This window comes from Paramisgurnus dabryanus, chromosome 3 (assembly GCF_030506205.2).
Source record: "Paramisgurnus dabryanus chromosome 3, PD_genome_1.1, whole genome shotgun sequence".
Classification (NCBI taxonomy): domain Eukaryota; kingdom Metazoa; phylum Chordata; class Actinopteri; order Cypriniformes; family Cobitidae; genus Paramisgurnus; species Paramisgurnus dabryanus.
Genome location: NC_133339.1, coordinates 18,101,511 through 18,120,515, shown reverse-complemented (window position 1 = coordinate 18,120,515; position 19,005 = coordinate 18,101,511). Strand labels below are relative to the sequence as shown.

The window sequence follows — 19,005 nt, the reverse complement described above, 5'->3', positions numbered from 1 at the left end:
TTCATTCTGTGCACAGAAGCATTTTATTGTAAATAGGATTGTGAAGTGACATTTTTAACGATGCCAAAGACTTTCATTCCAGTAGTCTTGCACGCTGCTAGGAATATTAAGTTTGGACTTAATATAAATGTATACGGTACCTTACAATCAGCCAACCTTTTAGAAAAAAGGAAGAAACAGAACATGTAGAGGAGGAATATCGAAACGGGAGGGAGGGTGGTAGAGCGAGAACGGGCGAAAGAGAAAGAGAGAGAGAGCGAGAGAGAGTGTTCAAATAAATCCTTACCACATTATGATTAGAGCGCACAAGTCCTGCCTCTGATATGAGTGCAGAAGGAACCAGGATTACAACTACACTAATCTGAGAAGCACAACTGCACACTGAACCGACCATGTAACCCCACCAAACCATCAGGGGTCAGGGAACAACTACTAAACGGGCACAATCGACACTTACAACTTCCCTTAATGATAAGAATCAACAAGCTACAAGTACAAAATACTACAACCTAAAGAAAGCGGAGACAAAAATATCTACTGGCTGAGAAGCCACTACTAAAAAGAGAAGATCTGTCTGCCGGCCACAGCCACCTGTTCATACGGGCACAGGCAACCACCAGTATTCGGAAAAATCTGTGGCTTTTATTGGAATGAAGACTTCATGCACCGGACACACAAGCCAGAGACAAGTAAATAAGGTAAACCAAAGGTACACATACATGTTTCAGTGGACATCAACAGGTAATAAAATTCAATTTTTCTTAATTGAGTGATATTTTGTACTCTTTAAGGAATTTATTCTGGACATATTTGATGGGATCCACATCTAAGAGATGTGTCCAACTAACCAGTGACCTTCTTGGACAAGGACGCTATATGCTCCTCGACCGGACAGTTGTGGATAAGCATCTCATCTCTCGCCATTCTCCTCTGTCATCTACTTTCCCTCCGTCTCTCCGCGCACCTCCTCGCCTCTCCCTCCCTCCAGCCATCCATCCCACCCTCCCCTCACGGACGACGATGTGACCTTCTGCCAAACTGCTAGAGACCATGCCACCATCGCAGTGGGATCTTCTGTCTACACTGAAATAGACTCGAACGACAGCCGAAAGGAAAGAAAGAGAGAGAGAGAAAATAAGGAAAAAAATCACGGAGGAGTCGAAATGTGCTGTCGGAAGTCCGGGCTGCATGTGGTTTGCCAAAGCAGGTAAATGATACCTTTCACTATCACAGCTGTTGCTGACAGGCACGTGCATGACTAAAGTAAGTTAAACAACTGTATGGTGTTACTTTTAAGATTCGTTTCAAATTTGGGTAGTGTGTGGGTGAAGTGGGTATGAATCCAGTACTGTGTTTGCCATGCAGCTGTTTGGTCTGCTCCGGACCCACAGGTTGGATGCTTGTTGAAATAGTGAAGTTTTAGGTTAGAAATGTATGTTGGTGTTATAGTAGCGTTCAGCCGTGACTCGCAGGCACTATGGAGAAAGATCAATCACGCCACACTGCAGACAGCGAGCGCGTATCTCTTAAAGTCATTGTGCTTGAATGTTAAAGCGGCAGAAATCCAATTCCTTTGAGATGTGAACTGAAATATTTTGGAAGGAAGGCGATGACAGCTTTCAGTAATTACTGCTGGGAGCTGTTAGCATTGACGCATTTGGGATACGTCCCACTGAAGATGTGATAATGTGCCACTTTCATACAGAGAAGAGGGAATGTCAGATGCATAGGAAAAGAGAAAGAAAAATCAGGAAAATCAAATGTAACCTTGTAAAAAAAGTTATTGTGAGACTCAAAACTAAAAAGACTAAAAAATATTAATGCTCAAAATGTTTTTAATCCTGTTCAGATATTTTTCCCCAAAGTAAAAAAAATCAAATATCTGGCATGCGCAATGTAATTGCATTTCATCTGTTTTTCATGAAATGACCTGATTGTCCTTGCATCCTTGCTTTCCTTTAGTGAGAGTACTTTTACCTGTTAGTCTTGTACGTTTACTATGATTTTACCTGAAACAATAAGAAAACCTTTCCTCCTGAATTTTTATTTGATGCTTGGCATATTTTGCATACAATTTTCAGTATTTTTATGGATGAAGGTAGTTCGGCTGTGTGAAATAAGCATATAGGTTCAGCTGACAGGTTGGCATTAGAATCAGTGCGTGTGTAGTATATGAAGAACGCAGTGTGCGCTCTAGAAGGATAGGTCATTGACGTCAAGTGCCTGGGAGAATGAAGCGTTCTCTCTACGGTATATCAGATATTGATGCTTTTATTGTAGCCTCTGGAGGGTGTGTTTTTTTCAGCATGCTGCGTAAACATAAATAAGAGAGTTTTTGTGTTTCACATTTTCTTCTGATCAATTGCAAACCACTCTTGTCGATTTTTTTTGTGTAAATGTACAAAGACATTGTAAAGTTCACAATATGAGTAGTGCAAGACTCGCCAGAACAGTGCCAGGGTGTTGGTTTCACATACAAGGGGTGGTTTGGGGTGGTTTTACTCCTTAGGATTAGGAGGTGGGGTCAAATCTTTAATCGTATGTTGAGATTGAAATATAATTTAGTTAGATGGAGTAACCGTACATTCAAACAATGTGTCAGGGTTAACGCTTCTCATTTACATTGAATGGGTGACGAACTGAATTGTGGATTCATCAGCGTCATGTAACTGGCGTAGCTTGCGGCAGAAGTTGAAGATTTTCAACTTTTTAAGCGCCAACACTGGCGTCAGCCAATCAGATCACCTTATGCAAATAACCTAGTGCAAGCCAGCCAATTACATTCATGCAAGACCGGAAAACGTGTTGGGGCCACTGCGTTGGCCACGCTACAGATACACCCTCCATCAAGTTTTAACACTGGTGCCCGTGTGAATGTACCGTAAGTGTTGTGAGCGTTGAACTCTTATACAGTAAACGAAGCAGAAAATTTGTCAGATTTGTCATGACTACACTCTTAAAAATAAAGGTTGTTTCACGATGCCATAGAAGAACCTTTTCTGTCTAAATGGTTCTTCAAAGCACCTTTAACATTTGAAGAACCTTTCTGTTTCACAAAGGTTTTATAAAAGTTCTTCAGATTATAAAAATGTATAAAGAAATGGATCTTTAAAGAACTTTTGACTAAATGGTTACTTTAAAGGAAAACACCACCGTTTTTCAATATTTTACTATGTTCTTACCTCAAATTAGATGAATTAATAAATACCTATCTTTTTTCTATGTGTACACTTCATTTTTGTACAGCGCATCGTGAATGTGTTAGCATTTAGCCTAGCTCCATTCATTCCTTAGGATCCAAACAGGGATGAATTTAGAAGCCACCAAACACTTTCATGTTTTCCCTATTTAAAGACTGTTACATGAGGAGTTACACAAGTAAGTTTGGTGGCACAAAATAAAACGTGGCAATTTTTGAAATGGATAAAATGAGAACTTTATTGTATGGTGGAAGAGCAGTGAGTTTGCAGCACTTCGACCTCTGCCGCAGTATTATTGACGGAAGTTTGAGCGAGAGGGGGAGGAGTCAGGAGTGATGTTGTTACTGCACGCCGAGGTCGAAGTGCTGCAAACTAAGTGCTCTTTCGCCATACAATATAGTTCTCATTTTTTATCCTCTTAAAAAAATCTGCATGTTTTATTTTGTGCCACCATACTTACTCGTGTAACTACTCATGTAACAGTCTTTAATACACACAGTGGCCAAACCTGCACCACTAAACAAAACAAAGTTTTACAGCCAATAAACGCCAAGAAGGATTTGGGGGTGGGGGTTGGTCGCGTTCACGAAAGCACGGAAGGGAGGGGGAGGAGTTAGCTACGCTCCGTTTGTTTGAAAACAGTTCAAATATCAACAACCAGTGACGTCGAACATATTCGCTTAGAGAGCCTTTAAATAGGGAAAACATGGAAGTGTTTGGTGGCTTCTGAATTCATCCCTGTTTGGATCCTAAGGAATGAATGGGGCTAGGCTAAATGCTAACACATTCACGACGCGCTGTACAAATATTAAGTGTACGCATTAAAAAAAGATAGGTATGTAATAATTCGTCTAAGTTGAGGTAAGAACATAGTAAAATGGTGAAAACGGTGGTGTTTTCCTTTAAGGAACCCAAAAAAGTTCTTCTATGCACTCTCAGAAATAAAGGTGCAAATGTTGTCACTGGGGCAGTACCTCTTAAAAAGGTCCTAAAATGTACCATTTTGACACAGATATGTAACTTTGAGGAACCAATATGTACCTCTTAGGTACAATGTGCACCTTTTAAGTACAAAAGTGTACTTTTTGAAAAGGTACCACCACCATAGTGACAGCTTTTGTACCTTAATGCACCTTTTTTTCTGAGAGTGTGGCATCGCTGTGAAGAACCTTTCAAGCATCTTTATTTTTAAGAGTCTATGTTTTATGTAAGCGGAGAACAGATGCATCGATCGCAGGGTTTGTTGGCTCCACACTGCAATGACTTCCATCTCACAACAGGGTGGACACACACACGCATGTCACAGACGCAAGCATGGACATTTCGAGACTTTGCCCACACTCACCCTCTCTGTTTATTGGCTCAGTTATGTAATTATATGGATGCTTGCTAACTATAGTCTGCATACATAGGGTTAAATATAAGAACAAAAACTAAAAATGCTCAACATCAACATCCTGTTTTTATGGTGACTTCTAAAAACACTATTAAAAATAAAGGTGCCTTAAAGGTTCTTGTTTTCAACCAAGCATTGGGTCAAAATGGACGAGCCCAACGCTGGGTTAAATAAGCCCATAAAAGCATTAAATTTAACACAACAATGGGTTAAAAAGCCCAGCATGACTATTTGTCTCTTTTCGACCAAACGCATAACCCAGAATTTGAGTGTAGAAGAACATTTATAGGTTAAATCTTTAAAATATGTGTAGTTGTTGAACAGTGTATACAATTCTGAAAACAGTATAGGACTACTAAAGCAAACAGGTCAAATCAACAGATTTCGAAAACAGATGCTATCTTAATCTCTACAACGCCTACAACACATACAGTGTGCATCACAGTCCCGTGCTGTACTACACACAGACAGGCTCGGATTACAAACGTGTGAACATAAAGGCGGTTATGACACATCCCATGTAAACACACTTGCCACAGTTACTGTTGAATCACGAACATTCATTACTTGATGCTGGCCACGTAACAGCATTCAGTTTTTGTACGTGAGTTACACAGGGGGAGCAGTGCCATTCTGCTGAAGTTTAATGAAGACATCACTGCAATAACCGATCACGAGCATGTTGTCATCATTACTCACCCTCGGGTTATTTTAAACCTATGTCACTTATTTTCTACTGGAGATTACAAAACATGGATGTTTTGAACAAAGTTCAAGTGATAATAAATGTGTTCGAAGCTGTCAACAGAGACCACAAAGGTGTACAGTTGTATCACAGCCAAATATTTTCTTAACCTAACAAATCCTATTTACTTTCACTGTAAGATATGTAACAAATAAGTGACGACAGGCCGTTAAATTATTTGCGTCATGAAGTTACACCGCGAGTGTGCATTATTTTCAAATAATTCAATGGACCGGAGTCAATTATTCCACTTATACCACGGTTATCACAAACTTGCTCAGTAGGTTATTTTAAAATATTTGACATTTTAGGTGTGCGTTTATCGGAAAATTATGTGTATCCGTAAAATATTTCTTAACCAATCAGAATAAAACATTCAACAGGCCCGTAGTATAAAGAGCAACATAAACATTCTTGTCTAACAACTTTTTTTTTTTTTTTCACAAAAAATTAAGAATTTTTGAAAGGGTGAGCTTATGATGACCGACTACATTTTGGGTAAACTGATGCTTTAAGGGGGCTTGCACACCAAAGTTTTTTTACGCGAATGAAAACGCCCTTGCTTTATTTCAGCAAACTGCCAGCTTTCTAGCGCTGTGTTTGCTATGATACTTCGTCGTTGTACGATGTGCCGGTTGGTTGTTGTGATATTTGTCCCGCCCCTCCTCCACTGTGATTGGATGGCCGTGTGAGAACTGACATTGACGAGCTGAATTTTTTACAAAGTTGAATATTTTTCAACTCTTGGGGCTCAGCACTGAGCCGCGCTTTCATTGTAAACAATTTTAAAAACATACGCCGGCCGCAGGCGTAAAAGCTTTGGTGTGCACGAAATTTCTATAAATAGTTTTTCGTGTCCGTAGCACAACTTTTTTTTCGTGTCATTTTTTAAATTTTGTTTTCCAATTGTTTTTATTTCCTATTTTTAAATCATTGTCATTTGGGGTATGGGTTAGGATGTAATTTTATGTATTGGTTTCTACATGTTTTTCAACTGATTTTAAAATTATTTTTGCTTGGGTTGGTGTTTGGGTTAGGATGTCTGAAATGTAACAGAAAGTCGTTCTAACCCCAAGCGACTGATAAAAATAGGAAAAAACTATGAGAGAACAATACATAAAATGACACGAAAAGGAAAGTCGTGCTACGGACACGAAAAACTATTTTTAGGAATTTGTGCTGAATGACACGAAATAGACATGCTCAGTGGCATGAAAAAAGCAGGAAAATTGTGTCCATGAACACAAATAAATCAATCAAATATTTTGTGACTATACCACGACTTGCCTTAAGATTGGGTTGGCATATTAGTCCCTCAAAGGTACATATCTGGACCTTAACAAAAGGTACCATCCCAGTGCCAGCTAAATGTATGTTCATACTAATAGTAAATGTCTAAATATTCAAAAAGTTTTTGGCTGACCTGTTTGTCAGCATATTTTGAGAATGAAGTGGTCATAGAAAACAAACACATTAATCTCTCCTTATACATTTATAACATATATTATAAATGCAAATGAGCACAAGGTAATACGATTACACGACAACCATTACACACCCAGCGTAAAACAGACAGAAACGCAGAGCTTGCAAGATTCATCAAGGTCATGCGTGGGGAAATTGGACATTTCTCCATCAATGTGCTCCCATGGTCACATCTTCTGTCAATCAGGCTTCGTTCCTTAGAGAAACTTGTGAGAAATTAACAATTATCCTTCGACTGTAGGTGAAAATGTGATTATATGCACATCTCGCACCTATGTGTTGAAACCTTAGGTTGGCGTTCGTCGTGTGTTTGAGTCAGCGAAGCACGTCTTTGTATTTGTATTCTGAGTGCAACACAAGTGCATCATGCCCACAATAATGTCCTCTAGCAAAGAAAAAAACCCTGTTGGCTACAAACTAAATGACAAAACCCACAACCAATCCATGGTTTTCCTACACTGCCGCTTAAAATTTTGAAAATCTGTAATATTTAGGTGTAAGCACATTTTTCCGCCAAAAAACATTTAACTTTGGCATGTGGGACCATCTGGTTAAAGTAAAACCAGAGACAATGAACAAACAGCTGTTACATTTATGGTGCGTGGCATCTTAAACATCTTGTTAATAGAGTCACAGCTTAAATATGGCTCTTTAATTAGTGGTGCTTGATAAAGCATACATCCTCATACCACGCATTTAAACTCCTAACCCTAAATATTAAAACATAGTGCATAAAGACATCTATAATGCACTCTTAGAACCATGATTTCCTTTTTCTACATTTTGTTAAAACGAGAAAAGCAAATAATAACGGTGATGTTAAAGCAGTCATGTGACATCTGGATGAGGGGAGATTCTGTAGTGGATGCCAGTGCAAGATTAGATCATCTTATCATGATCCTGCTTTCCAAATACCCCCCCCCCCCCACACACACATACATATGCTTGCAAGATAACCCACTCCCAACACTTGCTACACCCTAACACGAGTTCACCTTTAACAGTGATGTTATATCAGATGTGTCTACTAAAATACACTGTCGACCCTGCAGCGTACTTTCAATTCTAGTCTAATACCTCCTTTCAGATGTTATTACAGTGAAATAAAAAAAATCAGCTTGTTGTGTTAAGGTTGACAGTGAGTGAGAAATGTGTTAGAGAGGAAAGATTGATGGACCCTATGGGTCATTCTACGACTCTGGGTTAATAGAGATCTTTCAAGAATGTCCCAGGGACTGATCCAGGAGCAGTCTGTGTCCTCTTTAATGGTCAAGATTAAAACTAATCATAAAGCTGTGTAATGTGGAGGTCAGTATGCATGTAGCTTGCTGGCAAATTACTGGACTTAAATTTTTTGTTAGCATCTAGGTTTTAGATGAATGAGTTAGATAGATAGAATTTTCCTTACATTTTTAATTTGAGGGTTTTTGTATTATTTATAACATTATCCTGTATAGTGCCGAAGTACACATATTAAATGTCATCTCTCCCTGTAATTCATATGAGAATATAAAAATGCAGTAATAAGGTATTGTGCAAAACAGGTTTTTTGTGTGTGCTTCAAGAAATAAAGATGTTTAACTTTCAAAGAAGCTACTAAAGTTACGCATAACCAATGTCCATCACATATGCAGATTGATATTTAAGTTATTTTTCTTCTCACATTTCTTCTTCTTCTGACATTTGGATACTAAAAAAAATATAAAATGCCATAAATAAAAAACTAGCTATGTTAGCTGAATACCTTAAAAGTCCATGGATATGAATATTGCCATCATAATGCTGCTAACACTTTCTAGATAGGGTGCAGTTTCTTTTAGGATATCCTATTATGAAATAATTAGAAATATGAATTTTATTTTATTTATTAATTTTTTACTAACACCATTCCAGCATCTATCCCAGACAGGAGACGACTCCAAGCCAGATTCGCACCGGAACTGCTGGCTTCGGCTCTGGCTCTGGCTTATTCTGTTTTTAAGTTTAATCTGTAAATATGTTTTTATAAGCTGTCTTCCTCAAAAAACGAGCGTTTAAAGACACAAAAGTGAAAACAGGCAACTTTTCATAGTACTCATATTAGTAGAACTGCGTCCACTAGGGGGAAACCTAGTCGGCGATCCACTTTATTCTCCTTAAAAGCTGGGTTTTACGGCTCGACAGCTTATAAAAACTTATTTCTGGGTTTTTTGGCTTCTTAGCTGTACATATTGTCACACAGCAGCTTTCAGGCATTATTCGATTTTTTGTTATAAGCCAGAAATGACAAGGAGGCAGCCTCTCGCAATACAAAGTCAATGGAGACGGTTGGATTGTTTTCCCCCCCGGTGGGCATGGTTTTCAGGTTATGACGCGCTGCGCTCTGTCTCTATACACAAGTTAATCTATACAAGTTGACCTACACACAAGTTGGGGTAAGGGCAATTTAACATCTCCATTAACATATAAAGGTGTCATACAAAGAACCATTTTTTGATGAATTGTTGCATAAATAACACTTAGGACCTTATCATACACCCGGCCCAAAGTGTTTTTTGCTAGTTTCAGTTGTCATTTTCACGTTTAGCGCCACGTTGATTAAATAGCAAATAAATTTGTGCCCATTTTTGTGCCGAAGGGCGTTCTGGTCTGACAACGAGGTGTGTTCAGGCGCACTGTTGCCACATTGCTATTTTGAGGCAACTAAAATATTGGTTTTGTTATTTAAAGAGCGCAATAGTAATATGTGCTTATAAACGGATTAAAATGTAAAAGATTATTATTGAGTCTCTTGGACACTGAGGAGATGTTAGAAGGCGTAAAGAGCTACTTTAACTGTAGCCTGGTAAGTAATTTAATGTTTTGCTTTTAAACAAATGCAAATATTGCATTTATTATTATTATTTTTTAAATGCTACCCCACGGATTTATTGTATATGATGACTTTGTGAAGTCTATGGTGAGATGAGAACCTTTTTAAGTAATGCTTTCAAAAACACTCACGGCACTGTCCGAGTGCTGAAGGCTCTCCACACGTTTGTAAATTCTTTATCTCCTGTTTGTTAAAAAAATAATGTATTTTTAGAGTACAAACCTTTTCTTGCATATTTGTAAATTATTTTTGCACTGATCATGTAGGCCATCCATACATTCACAGCAATTAAAAGCCTGCTAATTTGACTTCCATGACTGAAAAAAATCCACTTTTAAAGAGAACCAAAGGTTTTAATACAAAAAATACAAATAAAAACAATGCAATTTTTTAACATCAATTTTAAGTTTTTTAGTTTATCATCTTACAAAATCTGCCATCTAAATAGGGAATTGGCATAACGTGAGGTGCAACTGGCTTTTAAAGGGGATGAGAGCTGAGACTTTCATTGATTTATTGCACATTACGCCCAAAATTAACCCATTACTCATTAGGAGTTTAGGAACAACCCTTTTAGACTGTGAGCTAGGCGCACAAACCATTTTTCCTATCGTTAAATTAGAAAATTGAGATTCGAAAACACCCATTTAGACCGTGCGCTTAGATCGTTAAAATAGTGCCCTTAATTTTCACAAAATGTTTTGTTGTAGTTAAAAAGATTATTTATAAAACGGGCAGTTCTGGTTCTTCATTCTGATTGGTTGAAACGCGTTCTAAGCCGTGATAAAATACACCGGTAAACCCACGGTTCAGACCACATTACATAAGTATCACTGCGCCACTGTTACTGCGTATTGATTTATGAAAATAAACACCACAGTCTTAAATCATATTTTTAATTTGTCTACAATTGCACAATTAATGGCGATATCCAGATGAATGTCAATAAATATTGTTGAGTCATCTCGTCGATAAAGAGAAAACGTTGTCTGAGGATTTTATAAGTCAAGTTCACACGTCCGCTATTATCCACTGGGTGGCGATCTTACCCAACTTAAACACTGACGCATTCACTGAAAACACCGTGTAGTACTGTTCATGGCTCCGTCTGAATCTGATCTCTTCAAGTTCTTCACAAAAATGGAATTATCTCCGCTTTTAATAAAAAAATTTGAGAGGTGATAAGAGATCAAATGAAGGTAGGATGAAATGTTTTTTTGTTTGTTTTTGTTTCAAAGCGGATGGTCTGTTCTTTCATTTTATATTTTATGTTTATATAAAGAAGATAATTTTCTGGAAGGCATTAAACTAAAACTGGGTGGCAACTTAAAAAAAAAAAAAAGCTGACATAGAAAGAGAAAAAAAAAAAAAAGCTGACATAGAAAGAGTTCAGCATGCTTCCAAGCATATTTGATCATCACTTCAACAGTTGCACGATATAAATGTTAATGTATAAATTAGATGAATGGTGATTTATAAAATAAACACCACAGTCTTAAATCATATTTTCATTGTGTCTTTGCTGTGTCTGTGTTGGTTGGGAACTGCGCTCTGTTTCAGTCACACTTGATTCTGAGGAACTACTTTGTTTGGCGGAAGAGTAATATTTGTACTAATATAATTACAACTTTTTTGGGTTTTATTTTATAAAATCCCGCTAACGTTATGCATATGAAGTAACCGTTTTATAAACGCAATAAACCCCTCGAAGCGTTGGGTTACCAGTGCATTTTATAACAGCTAACAGTCGTGCCTAACAACGCCCCTTAGCTGTTATAAAATGCACTGGTAACCCACTGCTTCTCGGGGTTTATTGCTTTAGAAAGATATGAACAAAAGAAACTTTGACTTTAAGTTTCTTTAAGGAACCAAAAATAGTTCTTCTATAAAATCGCTGTGAAGAAGCACCTTCATTTTCGAGTTCACCTAACCTGCACGTCTTTTGACTGTGGGAAGAAACCGGAGTGAAATATGACATTTAAAATAGATATTTTAAATTGAGCATGTCACACTACATTGGCTCCAGCTCTTCCGTGACCCCACATAAGAATAATACATACAGAGGAATAATGGATGAATGGGTTGCAGGTGTCACTCCTTGACATCTCATCTCAGATATGTTGGAAGTGAACTTTTAGATTCTTGTTTTTTAAGCATTTATTTAACTTACGTTCGACTAGCAACACTGCTGGATTTCAAGGAGTATAAACGCAGGGTAATGTTGGTCCAGTCGTCTTGTACGGGATCAGATGATGTCTTGGATCTGTGAGAATCCTTCAGTGTCATGTTAAAACGCCATTACTGTGCTTTAATGAGCTTGAATGTTTCTTTATTGGCTCATTACGACACAGTCATGCTGCAGAGGTAATGGGAGTCATACTGTATGAGAACATACACAGGGTGTGTGTGCGTTTGTCAGCTTGTTATTGATGTTTATCATGAGCCCATAATGACAGGCATCATTTAATCAGGACAACAGGAGTAAATATGAACGTGGAGGTTTTCCAGGCTGTCGACAGACAGGATGTTGAGTTATTATAGCTAAGAGGTGAAATGTGATGGCGGGCCGAATGAATGTTGCCGTTTAAACATTTGTCAGCACCTCAGTCGTGAAGATCGAGTTTAAAGTGGAGCGCTGACCTTGATTTGATGTGACATTAACAGCGCCTGTTTATTGACTCCAATGTTTGTCCAAAAATTCTATCAGTGAAGAAGGCTCACATTTTAAATCACCCACACATGTTAGCATTTGTCTTGGAGCAGTTTGCTTTGGAAGTTGTATAGAGGCGGTTTTCCAGACAGGGTTTATCCTCCGTCCCAGACTAAAATGCATGTTTGAGCTGCCTTGATTTAAAACCAGCTTGCATGGACATATCTTAAAATATGTCAGTGCCATTGTTTTGTCTCAAGATGCACACCAGTATTGTTTTTACTACTTAAATGTCCTAATATAACTAAGGCCTAGTCCTGGATTAATCTAAACCCTGTCTGGAAAACCACCTCGTATGTTTAATATTAAAGATCAAGTGAAATCAAATATGAGTTTTGTGGCTTTTAGCAAATGTCTTTTAGCTTTAAAGTCATAAGTATAGTAGTGTACTAACTTTTAAAAAGGGCAAAAAATATTGATGACTCATACTGACAGCACTTTGTCCAAATAAATGCTCTTTACAATGAAAATGTAACTCTCCATAAAACTTTTGCAATTGACTAGCAAGTGCTAAATCTTGTTTCATGGCTAATGGCCATATTTAAAGTCCTCATAAAACAAAATTGTAGTTTTTCGGCTTTTAGTATAAATATTTTATTAACCTTAAAAGAACTAATGTGCTTTTAAAAGAAAACACCACCGTTTTTAAATTTTTTACTATGTTCTTATCTCAACTTAGATGAATTAATACGTACTTATCTTTTTTCAGTGCGTGCACTTTTAATCTTTGTACAGCGCTTCTTGAATGTGATAGCATTTAGCCTAGCCCCATTCATTCCTATGGCTCCAAACAAAAGTTTTATTTTGTGCCACCATACTTGTGTAACTACTCATGTAACAGTCTTTAAATAGGAAAAACATGAAGTGTTTGGTGGCTTCTAAATTCATCCCTGTTTGGATCCTAATGAATGAATGGGGCTAGGCTAAATGCTAACACATTCACGACGCACTCTACAAAGATTAAATGCACGCATTGAAAAAAGATAGGTATGTATTCATTCGTCTAAGTTGAGGTAAGAACATAGTAAATTATTGAAAAACGGTGGTGTTTTCCTTTAACTCTTTCCCTGCCATTGACAATTATCTCGTCAATCCGCAATATCGCTATTATCCACCAGGTGGATACTTCCGCAACTTATAAAACCCGGAAGTATCGCCCTAGGGCAAACAGCTGTATGTCGTGTATGTTTTTCAGGATCGCTCTGCATCTGATCTCTATCAAAAGTCCTTTACAAAAATTGAATTATTACAGCTTTTTGCTCAAAATGTTGTGTTATTGGAGAAACCTATCCATATTTGAGAGGTGATAAAAGAGAACTAATGAAGGTAGAATGAAACTTTTTTTGAACGCAGACGGTCTGTACTTTCATTTAATATACTGCATCTTTATATATTTAAAGAAGAGCATTTTCTAGGCATTAAACTTTTGTGAAAATCATGAAAAATGCTGGCGGGGAAAGAGTTAAACATTGAAAACATACACATTAAAAACATAAGCATTCAAAACGTACAGTTTGTTCCTACACCAATACGGATTAACAGTTTTCATGACATCATTACACACATCAGATTTCAGGCTGTGAGACGAAGTAAATGCTATTGATTATATTAAAAGGAGGTGGGGCCTCTTGTATGCCCCGCCCTAAATTCTGTATCAGTGCAAATTGTTAACATATCAAACAAAGCTGTGAATTTGAAGGCAGACGGCAGAAGACTCTAGACTGGCTCCGCCCTCCTACGTGCTTCCGCTTAATTTTCATTTCGCTTCAGCAGTACGTCTGGGATTGCTCTATAGAGTTTCGTTTTCTCCTGCAAAAATCTGCAGGACCAATCAGCGAACAGATGGGGGTGGCTAAGAACGATGACGTTGAGGTCGTGCGTCAGTTTGAGTTGTAGTTAAGTAATGGCAGCGGAGAAAGACGTGAGAACAGCTATTCGGTCCGTTGTTGCAAAACTGCCGAATATACAGAAGTTAAAGCCGGAGCAAGAACAATGTTTGCTAACTTTTGTTTGTCTGATTATTCTGACTTGTTGTTTCCGTCCGGTTTCGGTGCATGATATACGTCACGACCACACGTTAGCGATTGGCTTTGGCAGATCCTGAGTGACTCTGGGCAGATCCAATAGTTTTAAACTCCAACAGAGGACCCTCCTTAACGGAAGTAACGCTTTGTAATGGAGCACGGCCAGACTCTCTGTACAAATGAAATGAATGTACGAGAGTCTAGTTGGACCAGGCTAAGATGACTCCAGGTCTAAAGCTGACTTCAGTGCAGATCCCGTGCGGATCTGGTTCGGATCTGGCCTGGAGTCTCTTCTGTCTAAGTAAACTTAACTATTCAGCTTTAAAGATTAATTGATCATTAAATATTGCACTTAGGGCTATTAAGCATTTCACACTCATTTATTATTTGCTTTTTGCATTGTAACGGCAAACCATAAAATAAATGATTATGCCTAAAAATATATTCACAAGTCTCATTTAATTTCATATTATATACTGATATCTAATATGATACAATATTGTTCCTGATCAAGTCTGCACAATATATGTAGGCAGTAGGCACATGTAGTGTGTGTGTGTTTTTAGCCCTTGCAAGTTTGTAACATGATGTTTTGTTGGTATGCCATTCTGGTGCAATATTCAATTTGAATTCAATGTGATATTGTCAGTCTAGCAAAGGAGGAGAGAGCTACTTTTTGGGTTTATTACTTTGGCCGTTTTCCTTTTTGTCCTCTCTCTCTTGATATAACAATCCACTGCAACTGGAGATGAGTTCGGTCAAGTGAGGGCACGGAGGAAGTTATGACAGAGCGAAAACTCTTTCAAAAAAAAGTACTAAAGTTGAAATACAATTCCATTTAAATTCAAATGAATGGGAATTGGAAATGAAAATGAGCCCAGGGATGGATGAAAATACTATAAGCACTATAAATTTCAGAAATGTATGGTTCCCCTTGATGTGTGAGGGATTTTTAATGGGATTATTTTTTACAATGTTTGAAACCGCAGTAACCTTGAAGTTAAATGAATATTTTGGAACGACTCCAGAGTTACAAAAACAGGTTTCAATTCTGAAAAGATTTCCGTGTGTTGCTGTGGTCTATATTTCAAGTTAATGTGCGGTATGGTTAAATATAAATAACAAATCAATAACAGCTTTTTCATGTGCCAGTGTAAGGTTATCTCTGGTAAATAAAAATGTCCTCTTCTTTTCCCCCACTAGAGGGTGTTGAACACTTTGAGTATTCGGTGCTGTATTTACTGAACTCTGCATCAGGACCACATTATCCGTAACACATCATATATACAATAGTTTCATTTAAATAAGGATTGCCGATGGTTAAGGAATGGTGGATGGGCATAGTGGGGCGCTTCATGTCATGCTGGATCATTCCTTTGCTTGATACTTTGATCTAATCTGGTATATGTTCTCAAAGGCCCATACTTAGAGAGAGCCAAATCACAGATCACTAATCTGAGCAGACACAAACTTTCTACTGATAGCAGCTCAGTACGAGTAGGGACAGTGACACATTTTAAACCCAGATAGAGAGAGAGAGAATAAAGAGTGAGCTGTTGATTGGTAGACTAGATTACATCTCTTAAAGGCAAAGGGTGTCATTTTTGCCCCTACAATCTCAAAAGCGTTAGATCGAATAGGGACAAATCCATCCGTTTAGTTAAATTAACCCAACATTTTTTTATATCTGACCCTACAATACTATAGGTTGAAACAATCCAGCATACTGTATGGTTGGGTTTGTCCCTTTTTGACTCAACACTGGAATTAAAATAATATAGCATTTTTTAAGAGTGTATAGCATCACCAAATTGTAATTGTAAAAAAAAAGAATCTTTTTCAAACTATTCTTCCCCATTCCAAACCCATGCCATTGGTTGCTGCTTTAAAACAATGTATAATTGGAAAAAGGCGCTATATAAATAAATAAATGTAAATAGGATTTTAGTATGTTGGACTGTTTGAGATGCCAGTCCAACTACGCAATGTTTTTATAACACCACTATAGCCCTATTCGGACGGGATTAGTTTTACAGGGGGACCTCTGAGAAAATCGTGCTTCTCAGAGGTCCTCTGTGTTTTTAATCCCGTCCGAATCGGCCATGTCTGTGTTTTTCTCTGACGACCTCCGTAAGAATTCCAGAGCAATTTACCTACTGTTTTTCGCCGAACTCAGAGGTCCTCTGAGAAATTTAATCCCGTCCGAATGCAAATGTCTGTGTTTGCCCGCAATATCTTTTGAAAACGCGGTTCATTTCGTGTTTTGGCCAACGTGATCTGCCGTAAGGTCTTACTAATGCGCGTATATTGTATTTCCTGAGTCCCATTCATTCAGATATTAATGTTTTTTCGCATTCGGCAAAATAAAATAATTAAATCAAGACGAGCTGAATATCATACACTGTTAAGACTGGCCACTGTAATATCATTAACGTTATGAGAAACTCCGTTCAAAGTTCTTCAGCTCCGGAATGGTAATGTTAATTAATAAAGATAATAAATTGTTATTAATCATTATTTCTTCATAAGATTTATTATAAGCAGCCAGTTATATAAAACACGTAGGCTACTTTAGTAGGATTTGTATATTTTATTTTGATTTGTTAAAATTAAATTAATAAATTACATGTTCTGTCATAATTTTACATTTAACGCAAAATATTAAACATTACAAACACGTATCCAGAGCACGTGCTCTTCTGCAACGCCCAAATGCATGAAACAGACACTCCCATCTCTGGAATAGCCTGAGAATTTTAATCCCGTCCGAATCGGTACATAAATTCACAGACGTCCTGGGGGACACGTTGAAACTCAAACGTCGTTTGGAAAACTAATCCCGTCCGAATAGTATGTATGACAGAGTATTTTTTTGGGCAGGGGGAGCTCAACCAAAATCCCTTTAGGGAAGTCGCCTCAGAAGGCAGCCATTTATTTTCATCATGAAAGACTAAAGTCCTATCTACTTGAATGGGGAAAAACAGATATCTCTAAAATCACAATTAAGCAAACATATTTCCAGTGTTGGGGGTAACGCATTGCAAGTAAAGTGCATTACATAATAAGATTACTTTTCTGAAGTAACGGGTAAAGTAACGCATTACTTTATAAATTTACACATGAATATTTGAGTTACTTTTAAAAAAAGTAAGTTACTTTTCAGTTGAATTAATTCAATAAAAAATATATTTACTGAATTACACTAAATGTAGTTACGTAGAATTACGCACTTTATGCATGCGTGTCTGATCGGCAACAATTTGAGTAAAAACAATCACATTTTTGCGATGGAAATATGCAATTTATTAATGCAGAACTTCTCAGTCATAAAAACACCTGAAAAGAGATCCTTCTCAGCCAAGTAAGCCTCAGACAAGTAAGACAAAGTATTGCAAAAGTAACTTAAAACGTAAGAATTACTTTCCATGAAAAGTAATTAAGTAACACAATTAGTTAATTTTTTGAGAAGTAACTTAATATTGTAATGCCTTACTTTTAAAAGTAACTTTCCCCAACACTGCATATTTCTGACTAACAATTAAACCGGACATCAATATGTACCATAACTTTTGTTTCTTATGCTCAAATTGCACTAAAACGCATTTTTTCAAGTTAGTTTTAGCTGCTGTGCATGCACACAGGTTGGCAAATGTCAAATGTGACTCTGTACAGACCAGGGGCGTCGCTAGACCCCTTTTACTGGGGCACGTGCCCCAGTGTAAATCTTTTGTGCCCCAGTGTAAATCTCAAGTTTAAATTTTATCAGTTAACTAGTGCAATCCTTTACAAAGACAATCGCGGCAAAAACGGATCTTTATGCAAAGTAGTTATCCAATTTAGGCTTGTAAAAGCAACGAAGCATTCGCATTGACGCGTGCACGCACGTATCCATGGCCGCGCGCGTTTGTGTTCACCGCGCACAACCGCATTCAAAAGGTGACGCCACTTGAGTGCTTATGAAAGCATAACGAAACTAAAGTAAGTTTCTAAATCATAATGCTAATATTATTTTGACTCGATCATTATTGGCTTCTGTAGATGGACATCAGAAATGTTTTGTGCAAAGAAGGGAAAGGGAAGAAGAAAGGAGAGATGATGAGTTTAAGTTAGACAAACTACATCCTGACCCTGTCGGGTCTCAAACATTAGAGGAAAAATCTCAGGAAAACCTCTTGTCAAGTCTATAGAATTGCATTGTTGCCGAGAAAATCAACAGATGTATGTGATATACTGTTCTGTATTTTCAGATATGAAATTAATATTTAGTTTACTAATATTTAACTCTAGGACACTAACTTACATAACAGTTAGCAGTAACTATGACTGAGATTATTTAGTATAGGAGTCAAAATGACTGGTTTCTTAAAATATTCTTGTAAAAATATTCTTGTAAAAATAAGTTGTTAATCATTGCTATCATTGTATAATGTAGAAAATATTTTTCTGCTGTCATTATTTCCAAACATGTTATGCCATTTATGCCTCCAACCATGTTAATAATGTTAGGTATGATGAAGATTACATTTGTATATATGTATCTTTCACAGTAACTGTTGCACTGTAGAAAAGTGGGTTAAGCAAAGGACATTGTATA

At 37.4% G+C, this 19,005-nt stretch overlaps 1 protein-coding gene across 1 annotated transcript in view; it reads left to right on the top strand.

Annotated features, from left to right (window-relative positions):
* The first annotated feature begins 268 nt into the window (after positions 1–268).
* grin2ca (glutamate receptor, ionotropic, N-methyl D-aspartate 2Ca) overlaps positions 269–19,005 on the top strand; it is an 86,995-nt gene continuing 68,258 nt past the window's right edge. The window contains exons 1-2 of the mRNA XM_065277941.2: positions 269–698; positions 792–1,207. The gene's annotated coding sequence lies outside the window, so the exon portion shown is untranslated. The remainder of the gene's footprint in view (positions 699–791; positions 1,208–19,005) is intronic.